Genomic DNA, 6,580 nt, shown 5'->3' with positions numbered 1-6,580 from the left:
CTGTCGACACTTCATGGGGTACTCTTTTCGATTAGCAGCAAGGGATCTTTTATATGCACCATCCCACAGACAGGGTGATACATACCACGGCCTTTGATATACCAGTAGCCTATGAAGTGGCGACAGCGGGTTTCCTCTCTCACTATCTGTGTGAATTTATACTTGTACAAAACCTATAAAAACCAAGGTATTGATTAAATTTTAAAGCTATCGATTTGATCTCTATCTTTTCGAAAGCATTTTCTGTATTACAAGCATCAATATTTAAGTCATTTGAATGTCATCTAATTAATTAATAATTACACTTAGACGGGTTCTTTCAGCATCGTGTTACTATTATATTTTCTTACTGTCAAGTCGCACATTTTGTAAGTTTGGGATGTTGTTCATGTATCTACTATATAATTATTATATACGCCTGCCTACCAGCTTGTGTGCAGACAAATAACCTACATGTATATATATATATGCATGGATATAGATATTAAATAATTAAACTGTCTCTCTCTCTCTCTCTCTCTCTCTCTCTCTCTCTCTCTCTCTCTCTCTCCTCTCTCTCCTAATTACTCTAACCTCTCTCTCTCTCCTTTCTCTCCTTCTCTCGCTCCTCTCTTGTTCCACTCTATCTTTTTCTCTCTTCTCTCCCTTCGCTCCATCTTTGTCTTTCTCTCAAACCCTCTCACTCTCTTTTTTCTCCTTCTTCTTCCCTTGCTCCTCCATCTCTCTCTATCTCTCTTCTCTCTCATCTTCTCTCTCTCTCTCCTCTCTCTTATCTCTCTCTCCATCTCCCTTCCTCTCCTCTCTCCCTAGTTTTTCACGTCCTCTCGATCCATCTTTGTATTTCACTCTCTCTCTCTAACTCTCACTCTCTCTTGTTTCCTTCCTTCTTCTATGGTCCATCTCTCTCTCTCTCTCCTCTCTCTCTCTCTCTCTCTCTTTATTATCTCTTCTTTCTCCCACCCCCCCTATCTCTCTATATCCCTCTTCCCCCACCCTATCTCTCTCTCTCTCTATTCCCTCTTGTTTCCTTCCTTCTTCTCTCGCTCCATCTTTGTCTTTCTCTCAACCCTCTCACTCTCTTTTTTCTCCTTCCTTCTTCCCTTGCTCTCTCTCTCTCTCTCTCTCTCTCTCTTTTCTCTCTCTCTCTCTCTCTCTCTCTCTCTCTCTCTCTCTCTCTCTCTCTCTCTCTCTCTCTCTCTCTCTCTCTCTCTCTCGTTTCCGTCCTCTCGATCCATCTTTGTCTTTCACTCTCTCTCCCCCTCTCACTCTCTCTTGTTTCCTTCCTTCTTCTCTTTGTCCACCTCTCTCTCTCTCTCTCTCTCACCTTTCCCCCAAACCCCTCTATCTCTCTCTCTCCCCTCTTCCCCCACCCCTCTCTCTCTCGCTCTCCCTCTTCCCCACCCCTCTCTCTCTCTCTCTCTCTCTCTCTCTGTGTATGTCTCCGCGCGCGCATGTGTGTGTGTGTGTGTGTGTGTGTGTGTGTGTGTGTGTGTGTGTGTGTGTGCATTCTGTCTCGATTCGAAGTTATGTTATGATTATGAATCTGTACTATATGCTGGACGGGCAAATATTCAAATTATTATGTCAAATCAGAATAAATTATCGTGGCTAGAGTGGTTTCGAGAATAGTCGGTCACTGCATGTGTGTCAGGGTCAGTGTTGATCAATGTAATGATTTTCCTCCAGTACCTACTAAAATGAACTGGTAAGTAAGCCATAGTATTCATAAATCTATGGGTGTAGACAATCTCATTTCCAAACGGCTTTAGTTTATGTTCAGCTAGAGATCATTATAGTGTATCATGGACTTTGTGGGTGCTTCTGGCTAAGTATAAATTGGCGCCGGGTAGCTAAACAACGTTCTATTTCCGACAAATGAGTCCGATAAAATGAGAAAAATAATGGGTTAACACGTGTTTCAGCATGCTACGTAAAACTCTGCACTTTGTGTCAATGTTTTGTTGTGTCTTTGGCACAGAAAATAATGTATAATGGTAGTACTAAACCAAATAACATCCGGCTGGGTCAAAGTTCGAAGTGCACTGAATTTTTTTATCTAGAGCAGTTAATACCACAAGTCCTGTCATTGATGATACATGTGACAGTGTTTGCTGCTGTAAAAAAACAAAAAACAAAAACAAACCAAGAAAGAGGTTCATTTCCGTCCTTCTGTCTGTCCGTCTATTACGTTTGTTCGTCCGTCTGCCCAACATATAGTTTTGTGGATTTTTTTTTTTGGCCTGAAATTGTGTGTATTGCTTTATAATGTACTGATACAAAACACGTTTGACTTTCATTGCAAAATTTACCCATTTTGACGGAGTTTTGACCCTTGAACTTATGATAAGTGAAATTTTGTTTTCCGGACTTTTTTCAAGTCTTGAGATATTGAGCTGAAATTTTGTGTATAGCTGTATAATATACTGTTACAGATCAGGTTTGGCTTTCATTGCAAATTTACCCATTTGCGACGCAGTTATAGCCCTTGAACGTAGGAGAAGTGAAAATGTGTTTTCTAGACTTTTTCAGAAGGTTTTGAAATATTGAGCTAAAATTGTTGCTTAAACTACTCTCATAATGCTTGTTTCATCTAGTACCACTGTGTCAATTAGCCTTGTGCTTGAAACATGTATCGGGTACCTGCAAAAAACAAAGTACTCAAATTTTGTGCGCAACTAGGGCAGTCATAGACGCTACCCGTTATGTTTGAAATGAGTAGCTTAACCCCCATTTTTCTGATTTACTTTACGGGTGAGGGGTGTCAGTATTTATATCCGTGGCGTTTGTGTCGATTGATACGCTGCAGGTAGGAGTTTTAGCCACCTATATTACTATTGTCGTCTATAGGATTTGATTTGGTGGCATACACCTATAAACACGTTCATGTTTATCTGTATGGTTTTAGGTATTTGTTTCTTTGATATTAGTTCGTTACTGAAGCGCGGTCGGTCTAGAATCGATCCCCGTCGGAGGACCCTTTGGGCTTTTCCTCGTTTCAGCCATTTCTCCACAATTAGTGTAACAAAGGCCGAGGAATGCACTTTCCTGTCTGTGGGATGATACATATAAAAGATCCCTAATTGCTAATCGACTAATCGAAAAAGAAGGAAGGAAAGAAAATGTTTTATTTAACGACGCACTCAGCACATTTTATTTACGGTTATATGGCGTCGGACATAGGGTTAAGGACCACGCAGATATTGTTGCCACTTCATGGGCTACTCTTTTCGATTAGCAGCAAGGGATCTTTTATATGCACCATCCCAGGATAGCACACACAACGGCCGTTGATATACCAGTCGTGGTGCACTGACTGGAGCGAGAAATAGCCCAATGGGCCCACCGACGTGGATCGATCCCAGACCGACTGCGCATCAAGCGAACGCTTTACCACTGGGCTACGTCCCGTCACGCTATTCGAAAAGAGTAACCCATGGAGTGACGTCAGGGGATTTGTCTCTATTAATCTCTGTGGTCGTTAACTATATGTCTGACGCCATATAACAGTAATATGTTGAGTTCGTCGCTAAATAAAATATGTCTGTTTTTCTTTCATTCTTTCCAATCTAGGGGTGGGATCTAGCTCAGTTGGTAGAGCGCTCGCCCGAGGTACTTGCGTAGTAGGATCGAATCACCTCAGTGGACCCATTCTCTGATTGGATATTCCCCGCCCCAACCAGTGCACCGCGACTGGTATATTAAAGGCTGTGGTATGTGCTATCATGTCTGGGGAAGTGCATATAAAAGATTCCTTGCTGCTAATGGAAAAAAATGTAGCGTCATTCCTTTCTAAGACTAAATGTCAGAATTACCAAAAGTTGGACATCCAGTAGCCGATGAAAAGTGTTCTAGTGTTGTCGTTAAACAAAATAAACTTTTATCTTTAACGTTTTGTTTTTTTCCAGTCTAGAGTCTAAAACGTGTTCCATGAACTTCATTTCATTTCAACTTATTTTCGTGCTTATATCCAATTAAGGTTCAAACACGCTGTCCTGGGCACACACCTCAGCTATCTGGGCTGTCGGTCCAGGACAGTGGGTTAGTTGTTAGTCGTTAGTGGTTAGTGAAAGAGAAGAGGGTGTAGTGGGCTTACACCTACCCATTGAGTCGTTAAATCTCGCTCAGGGTCGGAGCCGGTACTGGGCTGCGAACCCTGCCCCTACCAGCCTTATGACCGACGGCTTATTCAGGACACCACTGAGGCCGGTTCCATGAACTAATATCGGCTTACCAATGTGCTGTATTATTTGCACACTGCAAATTCACATTTGAAAGTTTGAGGTATGCCTGCGTTGTAATACTACTATAATGTACCTGTCCGTCAACCTCAATGCCTGCCCTTCCCACTTCTCTCCTCAATTTTATTTTATGGAGAAAAAAAAAATAGAAGAAAAACAAAGATCCAAATATTTATTCAGAAGCGAAGCAAACTGAGTCATTAGTACAATTTTCGCTACGAGCCCGGAGAAATAAAATCTCGCAGAAGCTCAAAAAGTGAGCACACATTCCTCGGGGTCAGTGGTGCATATGTATATGTCAAGAAGCCACAGCAGTCTAGGACACGACGTTCGTGCACTTTGCATAGCGATGAGTCGCTAAGAATATGGAAAGCCGCAGAAACCAGACAATAGAGTTGAGTGGTTGAGTGTAATAATCATACAGATGCAATCCTCGGTTTATAGTGAAGAGCCAACCTACATAGAAGTCGTAGTTAATGGAAATAAGTATTAAAATAAATATGTTTGCATTTTTTTTTAAAAGAAAAACAAAAAACACCCCCAAAAACCAAACAAATAACTATTAATAATAATAATAGTAATAATAATAATAATAATAATAAACAATAAAACCTAATACACAAGTAATTAATCCACAAAAACAAAAAAACCCAATAACCAAGAAAAACAACCCTCACCCACCCCCATCCCACCCCCACCCCCAAAAAAACCCCCCACCAACCAACAACCCCCAAACAAAAAAACAAAACACGGTATCTGTCGCCAGTTGGCACAATGGTGTGGACAACCTGAACCTAATTTGAAAATTTGGAAATATTGAGAAGTCTATCTCCATTCTGGTTTGTCAGTCCGTGCCCCCGACTGGTATATCAAAGGCCGTGTCTGTGGTATGGGCATATAAAAGATCCCTTGCTGCTATAAAAAAAAGCCGGTGTTTGGTGGTCCTTAACCATTGGACGCGCCGATTAACCGTAACTAAAATTGTGTTGGCATTAAAATTAAACGTTTCTTTCTTCACTACTTGAGTTATCTTTCAAATGCTGTTGTATTGTTGTTGTTGTGGTGGGGGTCGGTATTATGTAAGACAGCCAAAGACGTATGATATCTTAAAATGTTTGCCTTTCTTAGGACCGAAGGATAGTACCACTTTCTTGGACGGAGATTCTTCCAAAACGAGGGAGGAAAAGGAAACTCATTCAGTAACTTCTTACACTGAATGCACCAGTACAGAGTTCAGTTTTGGTACCACAGAATGGGACATGGAATCGAAGCTGTCGGTATTTAGCAGGCAGTAGCACGGAAACACTGCCTGAACTTTGGTCCAAACATGGACGCAAGGACTCTAGTTGGATTTAGCCAAGCCATATGCTGCAGCCCGGTCAATTAGAAGGTGGGCGATTTTCAATTCCAACGTACCTTGTTATGTCTTTAGAACGACCAGCAAAATTGCGCCAAACGGTCCTTCATCAAAAAGGCGCTACTTCTTTTCCTTTGGCGTAATCATTTAGGGGACATCAAGATTAACATAGTACCATCAAACCCCCGCCTGTTCCGGGTGACGGTCGGACTGCTGGTGCGCCCTTGCACAGCCAGTGCAGGCGGTACATCCTTCACCCACCCCACCCCTTTCATGTCCTGGGCGGATGAACCGGCTGAGGCCGGTACTTGTGCCCAGGACAGGCGTACGCTACAACCGTGTTTCTGAATATGCCACGTTTAATCCACATTGTCCTATTGCCAGTTCATCCCAAATCTACAAGTATCGACCTGGGTCATTTGGTGGATTGTTTTTTTTCAATGGAGGCTTTATGTAGAAAAAAAAAATAAGAAAAAAAAAGAAATTTCGCAGCGATCAATTTTTGTATCGGGTGTATCGCATACACACAGTCTTGTTTGGCTCTTAAGGCAGAAGATAAAAGGCCATAGAAAAATCCCCAAGTATGCCCACGATGAGCACTAAGAGGGAGAGAGATTGTGCCCCCCCCCCCCCCCCCCATAATATGCTAGAATAGAATCAATAATACCATACAGTACAATTCTACTGGACCACAAACAAAAGGGTAGTTGTTGTTCAAAACCGCTTGAGAAAAAATCGACTTCCTGCTGCCGCTCTGCGAATCAATATCACTGACTTTAAAAACAATAATCATGATAATTATCTAAATTTTAAAGATGCCTTGAGTTTTTTCCGTTAGTCCGTTAAGGTTAGTGAAGAGAAGAGGGTGTCTTGGCTTACACCTCCCATTGATCGTTAATCTCGCTCGGGTCGGAGCCGGTAATGGGCGGCCTAACCCTGTGCCCCTGCCCCTACCGCCTTATGACCGACGGCTTTATCAGGACAC

This window comes from Gigantopelta aegis, chromosome 2 (genome assembly GCF_016097555.1).
Source record: "Gigantopelta aegis isolate Gae_Host chromosome 2, Gae_host_genome, whole genome shotgun sequence".
NCBI classification, from domain to species: Eukaryota; Metazoa; Mollusca; class Gastropoda; order Neomphalida; family Peltospiridae; genus Gigantopelta; species Gigantopelta aegis.
This window is presented reverse-complemented; position numbering follows the sequence as displayed.